The following is a 17,558-nucleotide window of genomic DNA, read 5'->3' as shown; positions in this document are numbered from 1 at the left end:
ATTCTTCTGTGCTAATTAAGGCATGGTCATCTGCATACATGCTGCTTTTGACTTTTCTTGGTAGGTTTTGATTTAGATCGTTTATGAATATTAGGAACAGTGTTGGGGATAGGACTCCTCCTTGGGGGAAGCCATTTTTTTATACCCACTGCCAGGTTAATTACAAATCGTTTTGGAGAAAACTGATTTTATTTTTCATTAAAAGGAAGAATCTTTATACCTTATTTTCAGTTATAATCTCTATTTTTCTAGCTGTAGCTTGTATTTTTATATTAAATACAAAAATGTGACCTACTTCTCTTTGCTTAAGATTATAAAGGTAATCGGGGGTAGGACGTAGTGGGTTTATACAATGTTCAATATCAAATGGTTAATTTTTGGTAAACTCTTTAATTTCTTCAAATTTATCAGTCTTAGAGAAATTGATTTAAAATTTTGTCTTGGGAAATGCTATTAGGATGTAGCTTACAGAAATCAGCTGTGTGTCCACACATATATACATATAAAAATGCAAATAAATTAAAACTAATTTTAAATATCTTTATAAATATTTGGCAATGTCTCATAAAATGTTTCATGTAAATGAAGATTATTCTTATCGGCTATATTTCAATACATTCAGTTTTAGCAGTAGTGGCCTTAGGGGGTAGCCGCTAGTGGGGCAACCGCCCCCCCCCCCCCCCCCCCCTGCAATTAGAGATTCCATTGTTATAGTCAACTTCGAAAACCAGATCAGTTCTCATAAACTAAGATATTTGATAGATTTGATTTGATACAAATTATTATGTAAGTTCTTAACATACTTTTGGTTACAAATTCTCATTCTGTTTGGTAAAGACAGCATCTTATAACCTGCAGTATTTTTTTTAAACCTTTTTTTTTTTTTTTAATCTTGTTAAATTTCTTTAAATTACAGTGTACAAATTACAACTTGTAGATTGTTCTTTGCATTATCATTACATGATACATTTCATGTGAGGACAAAGAATCCGCTACTAGCCCTAAACTTATATTAACTCAACACAGCATCACATCTTCATTTAATATACTCCAGCTATAGCGTGCTTTGGTATTCAATGTATTCTAATGTTTAAAATAAAAAAGCTAAATACAATTATTTCTTTTTTTTTTTCTTTCAGCCTATATGAAAAAGAGTGAGTTTTCACAGCATGACAGTTTTTTCTTAGAAGACTTTTCACAGTGTCAACTTTGTATTGTGGCTTTCTTCAATTGTCATTAAGATCAGTGAATTCTGTTAATTCTAGATTTGAAATTTTGTTACTTAATACTGTGATTAAATACTGAATTGTACCTCACCCTTGTTGCTTTTATCTGTACAGCCAATGATTATGAATGTTAAGAATTCCAGTTTTTTCAAATTATGAATTGGGTACAGGCTGAGAATATTATTTGAATTATGCCTTTAAAAACAAAATAGTTAAATTTTTATTATAACAAAATGAGTTTGATTGCACTAAAGTTTTCAACTAAAATAAAGTAGTTAAACTAAAATTTTATCATGAATTTCAAAATATAGTTAACCAAACAAACTTTTCTTAACTTTTGTATTGCAAGGGGGGGGGGGGTGAATTTGACCTATATAGGCCTAGATATAATTATTCAACTGTATGCCTACAGTTCGATCTTATTCTTTTAACTTTGTACAAATATTTATCCATAATAAAATCAGTAATAAGGAAAATGTTTCTTACATAAACATTAATGCACAATAAAATAATGTTTAAAATGCTAGCACAATACAAATGTCTAGAATAAAAACATAGAGCCCGGAAGCTCAAAATTGGAACCAGTGAAATCTGCCCATGTGGAGTGTCACCAGATAATGCCGACCATGTCCTCCAAAACTGCTCTCTTTACCAAGAGGCCCGTACTAGACACTGGCCCCAAAACACCTCAATAGAAAGAAAACTATACGGAAAGCTCCCTGATTTGGAAACCACTGTGCAGTTCATCTCATGTATTGGTTTAGTCGTCTGAACACTTTAACATAAAATGAGAACGAAGAAGAAGTATAGAACCTACTGATAACATTTGTGTTAGTGGAGCCAGGAGTCTACAAGTTTCATTACAGATCTACTTGATAAGACCATATACACTTTAAACACTTATGTACATTTGTACATACACATATGTGATTCAATGTAGTTAAGACTGCCCAAGTTAAGCTTGTCGCAGTTAGTAATGTTGTTGAGTATATTTGTATAAATGTACACTATCAAATAGCGCCACTTTCTTCTGTAGGCGATGACGTCATTCATGGTATTAATATTTTGTGCAACATTTTATTCCTTGTCCTATTGTCATGAGTGACGTAATTTATCAGCTCTTATTTTGGGGCATTTTTGCCTTATTGTAATTGATAGACAAGATGTACTTTTTGAGGTCCTGAATGAATCTTGGTTTTATACTACTGGTCAGCCTTACCATATTGCCTTGGATTAATTCTTGTTAGGACTATTTGACCTCTGTTTAGGGTGAGTTGTATTTTATATTGTAACGATATTCTTAAAAAAATTTGTTTGTATTTCTAGTTTTAGAGATTGTCTGTTATTTTTATAGGGTTTCAGTTAATTATTTCATTGTTGATTCAATGCTGTGGGTTTTTGGTATTACCCTGGACATTGTTGTCGTCATCTTTGTATTGTTGGTAAGAAGTTAATGACAGTTCTAGTATGCCGCTATCATGATTGATGTCCGTTGGCAGTTTATACAGAACTTATTACAGAGACCAATCTTTGGCATACGATATGAAACTGTGATGTTGAAGTCAGTGTTTTCAAGCAACATATTGGTGCTTACTTTATTTATGCTTTTTTAAGTTATTACAATGAATTTATGACTTTTTATCTTTATATTTATTTGTGAAAAATTATCATTCACATTATTCCTTTCGATATTATTGTATAAATATTATTCTATTAAATTCATATTTTATTTTAACTTATACATATTTATTATTTTATGAACAAACTGAGTGTGTATGGTATGTCTGTTAGGCTGAACTTCGAGACTATGTATAATCATCAAGCAAAAGATAACAATTATTCTTTAATACACACACATATTGCAATTAAAATTTTACTTAATTACCTAGACATTTAAAAATCTAATCATAAATAAAGTCCTGACAACACAGGACAGGCATTATTTAGATTGTCTTTACAATAATTTAAAAAAAATTTTAAACCATATAAATACATAATAACCATTGGCAGGACTAATTCACAACAACAACAACTGAATCATAGTTCTACAAATAACAAGAAATAAAATGGCCGCCACTAGAATGATTGTAGGAATCAGGAGAACACAAAAGAATTCTTCTGTCAATATACAAGGTGTTTAAATGTAAAAAAAAAAAAATATGGATTAGCAACAGTGATGAATAATAATATATCATATTACAAAACTGTTTTTTTTTTGTTTTAATGTACTAATCACAAATCTGAGATAAAAGAATATTTTAAATTAAGTCAACAATAAATGCTTTAGAAAAAAAAAACCTAAAAAAATGCTACCAAATACAATTTATATATATAAAAAAGTATTAATCAGATGTTCCCTCAGCAGCTTGTTTTGGTTTCTTCATACTGGTACTTAGAGAATGAATAACAAAAGAAAATAAATGTCAATTAAAATAAAGCATATAACAAAACAACATAGAAAACACTTTTTTGTCCTCCCCTTTCCACTAAAATGAATTTCAATGAATAGTTGTGCTAGTAATCTAGCTATTTACATTTTTAAAACTCCCTCACAATTTTATCTATTTTAACAATGGTAGTAGACATGGCTAAGAAAAACAAAATGTTTCAGTACTTTTCTATGATTAACATTTAGTAGATTTGAGAGTGCAAAAGTCAAACAAAAGCATAAACTAAGATGAACTCTTTTCAATAAGAGGTAGAATCAAGGTGATAGTCCAGCCAGCGAAACGTTTTGATGAAGCAAGTTTTATCCAGCAAAACGTTTGCAGTTTGTCTAATGAATGGAATAATAACAAATGTATGTGGTCAAATAAAAACAAGTATCATCTGGACATCTAATACAAATGTCTCTGGTAAACTTTAAGAACAGTTCTAGAGAAAAGAAGATGTGTGTTAAAATAAATAAAGATCTATACAAACAAATATACACTTATAAATGTATGAAATAAGAGTAATTAGCCACAGAGAAACTGAAGTGAAACTCGTTAGTAAAAATCATGAGCTATTGTAATATACAATATTTATATAATATTCAACTTTTTTTTTCAGTTTATGTTGTAATAAGTGTTTCTATGACAAAATAATTCACACTTTGTTTTTCATATTGAGAATAATTCAAGTTGGAGGTGATGACATTTTTAAAATTGACCTTATAAAACAACAAAACAATTTGAAGTCTCAATAAACTAATCTTTTTGTAGGACTGAATACTATTTTTAAATACTAGTCCAAAAACTTAAGGGTACAGAGCACCCCACCTGAAAAAGAAAACTTTTTTTTCTTTCTGTTCTATCAACATTTAAAAAATCCAACAAGTTTTTTAGGTCTATGAAAAATTGGACAGGAAATAAAATCATGTATTGATGTGGACAAAACTCAAAAGGGATGATTTAGGTCAGTGCTGCCCAACCTTTTCCAGCCTGAAGGCTGAATTTCTTTTACATGTCATCAGCCACATAAAAAAAAGGCAAGTCCAATGAAATTGGTCTCTGCACCATGAGCAGAAGCTTCAAAAGCCAAACTGCACTGCATCATGGGTCAGATATGGCCTACAGGCTCTAGGTTGGGTAACACTGTTTTGGATGCATACATTCTTTTTAAGAATGCAAAAAAAAAGACATGAAAAAATATGCATCTATTTTTATTATTATCTCGAAATGCCAGTAGTGGTTACCATGTTCTAAGATACAAAACAAAAAAGTTTTAACTCTTTCTCTCCTAACTGACGATACCAGCGTTGATTCCACCAGAATGTGGTATAATTATGGAGAGAAAGAGTTAAAAAATGTGATATGTTAGTTTTAATTTTTTTTTTATATTTCAAAGATTTGATAAAATATTATCATTAAATAAATAAACTTGAGATAAACTAATAAATGTGTCATTAGCAAAGATGAAAATGAGGAGAAAAGAAGCAAAGAAAACTGCATACAAAATCATTGTGTGTATTTATTTAAGAGGAATTTTCCCCTCTTGAAAACATGCACTGGCTGAAAATCCTTTTTATATTGGTTGTTAGCAATAGCCAATAAATACTATTTTCCTGTGCATTAGCTTATTACCAACATGCAGTAGTTCCTTGCGTATTGGCTAAGCCAATCTGCAGCCCAAACCTTGAATGCAATTAGCTTTTGAAAATGAGTCATCTTTAAGTTTAAAGGAAATTTTTTAAAATGCTCATTTTTATGAAAGAGACAAAAGTTCCTAGTGCACTGGCTAATCAAACAGTGCTCCCAATAAACAAATAATGCCCAAGTGGACTTATTAGACATTTGAAATACAAACTATTACACCTGGTTAAAATTGATACTTATGAATTAACTAAGTTTAATTTCTATTGGAACCAACTTTTTAAGAAGCCTATCACAAACTTCATCCTTTTAACATGCTGCAGGTTACCTTTGTAAAGAATTGAAGAAAGTGGGCCTCAATTTTGGTAGACATTTGTGTTTTTCAAATACAACAATAACAAACCATCTGTTTGTTATGTCAGCATTGAAATAAAAGTTTCAGGTCAGGATGAGAGGTCAACATCCGGAGAGGATTTTTCACTCATAGTTTCCAAGTTCTGTTTTGGGCTGGGCATAGGTCAAATGTGTTCTCCACATCAGCACTGACCTGGGATGAGCATTTGGTGCTACAAGTAGCATCACTGCAGCCACCATTACAGCCAAAGCAAACATCATTAATGTTATTGTCTTGATAGGATGAGTGCTGCTTTTACTTACTTACAGGAAAAAGTTTTGAGATTGGCAAGTGCCTAGCAGAAGAAGTGGATGAGTTTTTGCTACAACGAACTTCACGTTTTTTAATGTTGTTAACCTAGTCTCTTGCCCATCAGCTTCATCTTCACTTCGATACTCCCTGATTGCAGTGACAGGTTCCAAAAAGTTTAATGTCTTAGCATAGGTCAGTAGGATGAAGCCCTGCAGGGTTTAGTTTGTCTGATGTTTGGGTGTCCAGTGAAGCTTCATATGTAGATTGAGATTTGAGCGGAGAGGTAATGTCTTTCATAGACCCTCTGCTGTTATTGCGACGATGACGAGACTTCCTGGCACGCATTTTCGTAGGAGGTGGTGGTACCAGCTAAGACCTGGTTGTCATGCTCCCTTCTGTGTTTTTCATAGAGTCAGGCCTAAAGTCAAAAGAGAAAAAAAAAGTGTCTTTATTTTTGTTGTCTCATCTCTATCTCTTAAAAAAAACTAGATGATTAACATTCTAAAATTCATTTCTTTTTCTTTTTCTGAATACCAAACTATTGGCCCTAATAGCACAGTCCACAGCAGCCCTTTCAAAACTTAAAATAATATGGAAAGACAAGGGCTTAGCCCTCGGCACCAAAATCAGACTGATGTGCTCCCTAATCATGGCCCCATTTTTATATGCTTGCGAGTCTTGGACGCTGACTGCAGAGCTAGAGAGGAGGATCCACTTGTTGCAGAAACTTATAGAATGGCACTTCAAACGCAACTGACAACATTAGAAAAGGACAGCGAAAATAACATAAATGAGCATTGGGAAATAATAAAGCATGCTATCAAAACAATAGCAGAAGAGGTGGTTGGATTTAAACAAAAGAACGAGAAAATAGGGTGGTATGATGATGACATTAAATTGAGATGCTACAGAAGGATCCTAGTTATCACATTCAAAGACCACATCACAAACCATGAGATTTGAGACAGGGTTACTGCAGCGATCGGACCCCATGATGACCTGCTAACTATTGTAAAAAAAATGCAAGCTTAAAATCTATGGCCATATAACAAGATCTACGGGGCTTGTAAAGACCTTCCTTCAGGGAACAGTACACTGCTCACTACGTTTGAAAGGAAAATTCTTCAACATATCATTCATCAATGTTCATGTCCCTACTGAAGATGCAGATGATAACACAAAAGAAGCCTTCTATGATTGACTGGAAAGAATTTATGATGAAGCACCAAAGCATTACATCAAAATAGTCCTAGGAGATTTCAATGCAAAAATTGGAAAGGAACCAGCATTCATACCAATAATTGGCAAAGAAAGCTTACATGAAGAGACCAACAATAATGGCATAAGATTAGTGGATTTGCATCAGGAAAAGGAATGTCTATCAGCAGCACAAAATTCCAACATAAGAATATTCACAAGGTTACCTGGATCTCACCTGATGGCAACACCCAGAATCAAATAGATCATATACTCATAGATAAGAGACATGGATCAGATATACTAGATGTAAGAAGTTTCAGAGGAGTAAATGCTGACTCAGACCACCTAATAGTAAAAGCTAAACTTAGACAAAGAATAAGTACCATACACAATTACCAAAGACAGAGAGCACAGCAATATGATAGTCAAAAACTCACAAAGTATCCACTTGTTGCAGAAACTTATAGAATGGCACTTCAAACGCAACTGACAACATTAGAAAAGGACAGCGAAAATAACATAAATGAGCATTGGGAAATAATAAAGCATGCTATCAAAACAATAGCAGAAGAGGTGGTTGGATTTAAACAAAAGAACGAGAAAATAGGGTGGTATGATGATGAATGCAGACAAACTATAGAAGAGAACTAGCAAAGGAGGGAGACATGAGAGGAATGTATATAAAAATTAAAGATGAAAAGAACGGATTTCAAGCTAGATCACACATGTGTGAGAACAAAGATGGTCAGCTTATTACAGAAAACAGCAGGGTAATTGAAAGATGGACTGAATACTTTGAGGAGATCCTAAATACCACAGAAGATTCAGACAATGGAGAATATGAACTGCCACATGAGGGACCAGATCCCTTAGTGAACCCTCCAACACTCATTGAAACATCAGAAATAATTAGGACCATGAAGAATCACAAAGCACCAGGAGAGGACCAAATCACAGCAGAACTAATTAAATATGGAGGGAAAGACTTACATTCCCAAATACACAGACTAATATCAAGAATTTGGGAAGAAGAAGTAATACCAACAGAATGGGAAACGGCTCTTATAACCCCAATATACAAAAAAGGATCCAAGCTAAAGTGCTGTAATTACAGAGGAATCTCTCTACTAAATGTGGCTTATAACATACTGTCTAGGCTTATAACTAAGAGGCTTGGAAAATATTCAGAAGAAATCTTAGGTGACTACCAATGTGGTTTCAGACCCAACAAATCCACAACCAATCACATCTTCACACTAAGATGTATACTAGAAAAATGCCATGAATACAACATACCAATCCACCAACTCTATATAGACTATAGACTATAAAATGGCTTATGACAGTATCAGAAGGAAATACCTATATGACACTCTACAGGATTTTGGAATACTCAACAAGCTGACAAGACTTATACCTATGACATCAAACAACTAAAAAAGCAAAGTCACAGGAATTTAGGATTAAACGAGGATTAAGACAAGGAGACGCACTTTCCTGCATGCTTTTCAATTTGACACTGGAGAGAATTATAAGAAGTATACACATCCACATGAGGGGAACTATCACTAACTACTTCAGGAGAGAAAACACGGGTCCACAACCAACAGGGACAATATACAGCCAACCTCTACAATACCTTGCTTATGCCGATGACATTGCCTTATTGAGTAAAGAAACCTCTGACATCGCTAGAGCCTTCACACGACTAGAAGAAGCATCTCGACCAGCAGGACTTGAGGTCAATGACAGTAAAACCAAGTACATCGCAATGACAAGAGACAATCAAACAGAGGGACAAAATATCAAAATCAAAGACCACGAATTTGAAAACGTCCAAACTTTCAAATATCTAGGAAGTACTACTAATTTCAAAAATGAGATACTAACAGAAATAAAGGAAAGAATAGCAGGAGGCAACAGGGCATTTTATAGCACCCACCATTTACTTAAGAGCACAACAATTTCAAGGAAAACCAATAAAATAATATACAAATCCATAATAAGACCAGCAGCCATGTATGGAAGTGAGACCTGAACACTAACTAAGACATCTGAAAATTTACTTAATACTTGGGAAAGGAAAATTCTTAGGAAAATCTATGGTGCCATACAGGATGAAACAGGGTGGAGGACACGCACTAACCATGAGATATATCAATTGTATGAAGACCCACCGATAGTGACAGAAATAAAAAAGAACAGACTATGTTGGGCAGGTCACCTTGAAAGAATGTCAGACAACAGAGGAGCAAAAATCGTTTACAGACAAAAACCAAAACGCAGGCGACTTAAAGGCAGACCCCGAATGCGATGGATTGATGATGTAGAAGCAGATCTGAAGCAGCTTGGGGTCAGGGCATGGAGACGAAAGGCCCAGAAGAGATCTGAATGGAAGGATGTGTAAAAACAGGCCAGAGCCCTCCATGGGCTGTAGTGTCACTGGAATGGATGGATGGATAAAGATTTTTTTTATGATTGCTAGTTAATATTTACTTAACAGTGTAGTAAATTACAAGTCTTATCAGTTCCTCAATTGAGGACCCTTACTTTGACATTATGTCTACCTTGTCATTTCCCTTTAGCCTAAAAGTCCGCCTCTTTATTTCCTTTTGTAAGTCTATCTTTTAATTTCTTTTTATGTCTACATGGCCAAGGATCCCTTATGGTATGATAGTGGAGTGTGAGCTGTAGATTGTGGAAATAAAGATACACTCACACAACAAGAAAATTTACTTACATGGTGACTTCAGACTCTGACCTATGTGTCAGTTTTTTTACCAAGTCGATCTAGCTTTTCTAGAACTTTTATGATTGGATGAATTATACTCTTACTACTGTTATTGTACATAGTCAGTAATTGTTCTCACCTGATAAAAAAAATTCATTATTAAAATTGAATGTTTGCCATGATACAAAATAAATCATACAGAAAATAAAACATCAACATCATAAATAAGTAAGGGTCAGGTTCGGGGGTATTTAAACTTATGAATGAAGAGGTGAAAAGATCCAAAATTATTTCACATAACTTGGGTTCTTGGGTTCAAAATCCATTTGTTAGCATTGAACTTACCACTGCTGGGTCTAATTTAAATAAGATACCGGGTATGCACTTCAAGGACCCAAAGTGATAGTCATTTTTTTCAATATTTCGATTATAACAACAAAGTTTATGCTAAACATAAATTCTAATACAAAATAGAAAATGTGTTTCAAAATATATATTTTACATGTGAGGAACATTCTACCTTTAAAAATAAGATAAATGTTAAGCTAAATTTTTCCTATGTGCAAAAATTTGTTATTACAAAAATTTGAGAAACACTTATTTGGATACATTTAATGATACATACATAAATAAACAGCAGCACATGGGACCAAGTTTTTAAATGAGAGAAAGTAGTGAATTAAATGCGATGAAAATAAGGGACTGCCCCGACCAAGGCTCGAACCAGTGACAATGACCACTGGGGTGGTAATTTGCAAAAAGGCGAATGACTCTGGACCAAAAGAATGTTTTCTGGACATTCCGATGGTCTAGAGGTTAGTATGTTATCGATAGGCGGTGTTGTTGTTTGCAGGTTTTTTATCCATATATTGTAATTAGAAAATGAGAATACCTCAGATCCTTTCTTAGAATATCTTGATGATAATGACAGAATCTGTGTCTTTCAGTTAAGGACTTCATTGAGATTCAGAAAAGTCCTCCTGACTGAACCAAAGTAATTTAGCAGAGGCAATCTCAAGGTGCATGAGAATTTGTCTAAATGATGGTCTATTTTTGAGCTTTGCACTCCTGAAAAAAGAGAAAGATATTTACTATTCTTTGGTGATGGTCTTTTTTTTTTTAAGGAGTGTGTTGATGATTTTATAAATTTCATTTATATAGAGTGTGTGGTAAATATTGCATATATTTTAGTCAATTAATAGTAGTAAACCTTGTTTGCATAAAAGTATCACACATGACAAAGATTTCAGACATGAAAACTAATGTACAGCTGTGTCTGCTGGTTAAATTTTTGGGTCATCTTAAACATCTTATTTCTCATTTTTAGTTCTAAAATGTCAATTATAATGTTTATTCTGACTGGCTTTATAACAATGTCATTGAAATTATATATACATCTTTATCGAAAAAAAGAAATTACAGCAACAACAACACACAAAAATGATGAAAACTTAAGGAATCATATCTGCTTTATTGATCCGTACGGAAATTTGTTGTGATTATGAGTGTGGACACCTAAGACCATAAAGTCATATCATAAAATACAGGTAAATTATTTTTTTTAGGCAGGAGAAATCGCACCAGGCTACTTACCAAATGTCTACTTTTTCATTTCACTGCACATTTTATTTCAAATGACTTCTGATGCCATTCAGGCCACAGTGCCAGCAAATGACATTTTAGTGCTTTTTTTCATTCCACTCTTGGCTGGTTCCTGACAATATCACTGGATGCCACAAGAACACTGCAGACAAAACAAACAAAAAAAAATATTTGAAATAATTCTTTTTAAATATCACAAAATGATTGCTGAGAGGTTGGTAGAGACAGCATTCCAAAAGTAGGTAGAAACACACATATTAGTTCTAGCTAATTGCACTAAGAGAAAAACCCAGTTTCAGGTAAAACTAAGAAAACAATTTACCACTACATCATTAAAGAATTTGAAGAATTTCTACAACAAGAAGGATGTTTCTCTCTGCACTTTCAAGTATGAATGAAAATCTCTGACAAAGGAACATAGCTACTGTAGTATATAATCTGTTTAAGTTCCTGCATAGGACAATTACTATAACAATATGTTTTTGTAACAAAATAAACTTAGCTTTCAGCATAGGAAACTTATTGCTATTACTATGACATCTTTCATAATATAATATAGAGGTTTGGAGAAAGATTCAAATAAACAGATTTAGAGGATTAAGATAAAAAAAACAGAGTTAGCATGTATAGTTGTGCAAATAAAATTATCAAGCTATACAGCTAAGAATATGATACAATCTAATCAAGATTTCAATCTTATGTGAGTCCTTACTGCTGCTTAATTGCTCAAAACTTCAGAAAGTAAAATATTCTCATTTTACATCTGACAATGTTTACTGATGCAGAAGGAAATATGTTGTCTTGTGTCTATCCTATACAGTTATTTTCCTAATTCCCTGCCTACCCCATCACCTCCTTTGGTTTATAACACAATAAAAAAAACTATTTTCTATGAGAAGATTCAAAACTGGATCACACTCACAATGACCTGCTGACTACTGTCAAAAAATGGGTACTAAAACTTAATGACCAATTACAAGGTTCTCAGGGTTTGCAAAGACTCTCTCTTCAAGGAACAGAACCAGAAAAAAGGAAGAGTCAGAAGGAGAAAGTGATGGGAAGACAACATTAAAGAATGGATGGGTCTGTCACTGAAAAGATTCTATTCAAGGCAAAAGACAAAAAAAAACGGATATACTAAAGGACAGGTGAGGATGATATACAGAGATAAATATACAGCTTAGAGATTTTTTAATATATAATGAAAATTATAACTTGCTGCTTTGCATACATTTTTAAAAAGATAAATTTTAAATTGACTTTAAACCCAGCTGTCACTGATCACATCCAGGGAACAGTAATGTTTTTTTTTTAGCAGGAATGTCTAAAACTTATTGTTTTAAATTAAAAAAGAAGTCTAACAGATTTAGTACTGGTGTCGATTGTTATTGCTAGTACTTATATTACAAACTTTTGTTTTAGTCATGTTAGGAAAAAACATTTTCTAAAAAAGTGTCTTTACAAAAAAAAAAACACTGCAGTCAATGAGTTAAAAGACAATGGAAAATACAAAAATACTACAAGAAAACCTACTTGAAGGCTATAATGTTTGGGTGATTCAGTTTCATTAAGTTCTGAATGTCTGTCTCTTTAACATCTCTGACCTTCTTGACTGCTACTTCTTCATTACAGAGTTTGCCAAGAAACACAGGCCCATGGGCTCCACTTCCCAGCCACTGGAGATCTGTGATAGTTTCAAATGTAATTTCCCAATCATCAGAAGAGGAAACTGAAATAAAAAACATTAGATTATAAGGATAATATGGTCTTTGTATTAACTGAAGGGTACTTTTTCAAAACTTAAGTTCAAAGCTTGCTGGTCTCACCAGCACTGCACAGTCTGTCTGATCCTAGCCAATTTCCTCCCACATACTAACATTGATGTCTGCAAACCTGATAGACCAACTGCAGACATCAATCTCAGACTAAAGTATAGTCTAGACTTTAATTAAAAATATTATTAGAAATATATAGGTAACCCATAACATGAGTGGCCACAACCCAGACCTAATCATCTGGGCTTTAGACTGTGATGGTGGTTCCTAGTTTAAAATGTCTATAATTATAGGGAAGAAAATGATTGAAGGATTAAAAAAGAAGATGGCTGAGGGGAAGGATGCAAAGGGATCTATTTAGATATCAATGGAGGTAGTAGAAGAGAGATAGAGTCAACAACAACTTAGATATCAATGGAGGTAGTTGAAGAGAGATAGAGTCAACAACAACTTAGATATCAATGGAGGTAGTTGAAGAGAGATAGAGTCAACAACAACTTAGATATCAATGGAGGTAGTTGAAGAGAGATAGAGTCAACAACAACTTAGATATCAATGGAGGTAGTTGAAGAGAGATAGAGTCAACAACAACTTAGATATCAATGGAGGTAGTTGAAGAGAGATAGAGTCAACAACAACTTAGATATCAATGGAGGTAGTTGAAGAGAGATAGAGTCAACAACAACTTAGATATCAATGGAGGTAGTTGAAGAGAGATAGAGTCAACAACAACTTAGATATCAATGGAGGTAGTAGAAGAGAGATAGAGTCAACAACAACTTAGATATCAATGGAGGTAGTTGAAGAGAGATAGAGTCAACAACAACTTAGATATCAATGGAGGTAGTTGAAGAGAGATAGAGTCAACAACAACTTAGATATCAATGGAGGTAGTTGAAGAGAGATAGAGTCAACAACAACTTAGATATCAATGGAGGTAGTTGAAGAGAGATAGAGTCAACAACAACTTAGATATCAATGGAGGTAGTAGAAGAGAGATAGAGTCAACAACAACTTAGATATCAATGGAGGTAGTTGAAGAGAGATAGAGTCAACAACAACAACAAAAAATGATTTCAGGAGTTCTAAGTCCTACTTCAAAATGTTTATATAGCATTAGGTATACTGTTTGTAATATAGAGTTACTCAGTATATCTATACTTTTATAGTAGAAAAAGGATGATGAAAGGAGATAAAACTGTGAAATTGTTATAGTCATATGTTTTAATGGGTGGGAAGTGTGGTCGAGAGGCCAAGTGCGCTTGGACTTGGCTTGGCTACCTAGAAGGGGGCTCGAGGTTCGACACCCGACTTAGAGTTGTGTTTAGTGAGCGCCAACTCCTAGATACCCCCTCCCCCCACTGGTCCACAAATGAGATTGGACCAAAAGCGCTGTGAGCATGCTATAAGCATGAAAGTAGCGCTATATAAAAGCCATAATAATAATAAAATAATAATAATGATTTATTTTTTTAAGTTATCCAAGAAATAGTTGCCAACCAGGCAATTGTTTTAACATGATATATGAACAATTTTAACTACCTCTGGCCTAACCTAACCCTAGGTATCTACTTTTGGCAATCCATGAATACATTAGTATTAAGTGTGCATGAATGCGAGGTAGAACTTACTTGTTACACCAATTCTTCTTGTGTCCCTTGCAATACAATTAGCAAGTATTATGGACCACATACTGGTCTTGCCTGAACCACTCTTCACCATAAGATGTACCTAAAAACAAACATAAAAGTATCTAGTTCAGTTGCAGCAAATAACTTCTTATAATCTTGTGACAAAGCAAGACATAGCAAGAGATCAAAACAAAAGAATTTCAAGAATGGATGGCTAACAATGAGGGGAGATGGCTGGAATATAAAAGAAATTAATAGAACTACTCAGCAGATCGCTAGTGGTGCTTAACTAACTACAAGATAAGTGTAGATTTGGTCTGCTAATTTTTTCCCTATTACAATAAAAAAAAATAAATTTATTCACTACTTAACTACTATTATTTTTTACAAACAAAAACACAAACACTTGTTAGGCCTATCAGTTTGGCCATTGTAGATAATCTTATGAAACAGCTGTCCTTGAATTCTAGAAACACATAGCTATATCTGATACCCATGCTGCGCTACTGTTAAAATAGTTGCTACATGTGTATATCCCTTTTGAATCCATCAATAAAAAAGCCTGCATAAAAATGCTACCCCACAACTAACACAATTTTCTAGCCCTCAGATTTATAAGCCACCTTTATTTTTTGTCTCTTTGATCATTCAATCAAATGGCCTGAAAACCCATATTGTGGAGTATGCACAAACTCTTCTTAGGTTCATCAGTAGTAGTCTTATCTACCTACATTAAAATTCTCCCAAACACACATTTAATATTTTTAAAGAAACGCCCCCTCCCCAAAACACTACACTTTTTGGCCCTTGTATATTCAGTGGAACAACCAGTACTACCATCATTTCTTTATCATTTCTTTATTTGCTACTTAGTCAACTCTCACTTATTGATTTTTATTTTGTCATAGATCTGGATATAGAGAGGCACCTTATTTAGAATAACCCATCTTTACAAACTGTGTTTTACCCCCACCCACCAAACGCATACACCTTTACACTTTTAACATGACACTGTGACAATTTTTTGGACTTTAAATTTTTGCTTTAGAATAAAGGCCTACTTGAAGATCTACATCTAGTCATAAAAAAGTTTTTTTTTACAAACACATGCTTTCATACAGATTAAAAACAAAACAAAAAAAAGGTTTAAAATGCTGGCTCTCAAATATAGATAAGCTTGTAGAAATTGCAAATAAAATTTTTATGGTAAATTTAACCTCTGCAGTTTCAATCTTGACAATAGCTTAGTTGTCTAAGGCTTCAGTTAAAAAGAATAGGTTAAATATTTGTATTTTATCATCCACTGCCAGTGTGAGAATTATTGATTTAATGAGTGAATGCATTTGTGGTCAGGACCAATAATTTTAAATTGTATTATATATTTACTATATACCACTGAGTCATAACTAATTATTAAAAACAAAATGAAACGTATGTAGTCCATTGTAGGGCTTTAGATTTTTGTTGCATGTGGAGGCATGGGATACTAAAATTCATGGCTTGGGGAGGGGAGCATTAGGATGTATGGAATATTATGACATATAAAAAGAAGCTTCTGATAGAGTGACACTAATAGTAGGGATGAGAAATAAAAAATTTATCTTTGAAAAAACAATTTTTCGTTAGTACATTTAAAATACTTAAACAGAACTTTCCAATGGTGTATAAATTATGACTGTAAGTTTAACAGAAAGTTATGATTTTTTTTTTTTGGCATTTTGACCTAACATCGGTTGACATGGAACAAGAGTCAAGAGAGATGAGACATTGACTTGAGAGCATGTCTGAATTGTCAGATAACACAAATTTATGTAAATCTGCATTAGAATCTAGTCTTGTTTTCTAGATCTAGATATGATCAAACTAGATCTATGTCTATGACTTATGACTGTCTACTGAAGACCAATGTGACTCAATCACTCGGAGACAATGATAATCAATGTCAATGAATTAGAACTAAACTGTCTAAACAGAAACAATAATCAATAAGTTTAAGTTTGGAGTCTAGAAATAAACTGACACATTGAAAGGAACGCTGCTTTATTTGCATCAACAAGTTTTAGATCTAATAATTATTTTAAATCTTCGTGGACAGCGCGTGAAAAAAAGATAGATTCTAGATCTAAGATTCTATAAGCTAAAGCTAAACACACCAAAATCAGCTGGTATGCCATCCATGATCTTGGTTGACAACAACTGTTACAAGGGATGTTACTCCTAAACACCGAGTTTTGCAACCTATATAAAACACACATCAACTCGGGTTTAAAAAAAAAAATTCGCATTATTTGTAGTGTTAAAAGAGATCTCCATGTCTAGTCTAGATATAATATGTAGGTCTGTGGTGCTGATTACCTCCATGACAGTTCTAGTCTGTCTTGTATGTTACTATAATTATCTAGACTTTGCTATTAAAATTACATCACTTTTAATGTGGCGTTAACATTCCGTCCATTTTAGCGCGCTAAAAAGTATTTTAAATACAACACAAGAATTAAAACATTTTCAAAAAATGATTTTTCGTTCGTTTACAGTACAGATATTAATATTAAGGAATGGGAAAATGTTTAGAAAAACAAAGTTTAGGGAGAAATTTTAAGGATTTAAATAATGTAAAAATACTAAATGCTTCCGAAATTCGACGAATTTCATTAGAATGGAACACTACTGATAA

At 33.3% G+C, this 17,558-nt stretch overlaps 1 long non-coding RNA gene across 3 annotated transcripts; it reads right to left on the bottom strand.

The window, feature by feature from the left end:
- Positions 1-3,044: 3,044 nt before the first annotated feature.
- On the bottom strand, positions 3,045-17,119 carry LOC129926035 (uncharacterized). Of its 3 annotated transcripts, XR_008777719.1 has the most exons (7): positions 17,038-17,119; positions 14,885-14,984; positions 13,012-13,207; positions 11,470-11,620; positions 10,769-10,944; positions 9,886-10,015; positions 3,045-6,363 (listed from the first exon to the last, which is right to left on the bottom strand). It is a non-coding gene; the product is annotated as an uncharacterized LOC129926035 (long non-coding RNA). The 3 variants fall into 3 exon arrangements; XR_008777721.1 differs by lacking the exon at positions 13,012-13,207; XR_008777720.1 differs by lacking the exons at positions 13,012-13,207; positions 17,038-17,119 and having other exon boundaries at positions 14,885-15,699.
- Positions 17,120-17,558: the final 439 nt, after the last annotated feature.

The sequence above is a fragment of the Biomphalaria glabrata genome, chromosome 4, assembly GCF_947242115.1.
Source record: "Biomphalaria glabrata chromosome 4, xgBioGlab47.1, whole genome shotgun sequence".
NCBI classification, from domain to species: domain Eukaryota; kingdom Metazoa; phylum Mollusca; class Gastropoda; family Planorbidae; genus Biomphalaria; species Biomphalaria glabrata.
The sequence above is the reverse complement of the archived record's forward strand: the minus strand, read 5'-3'. Positions and strand labels throughout refer to the sequence as shown.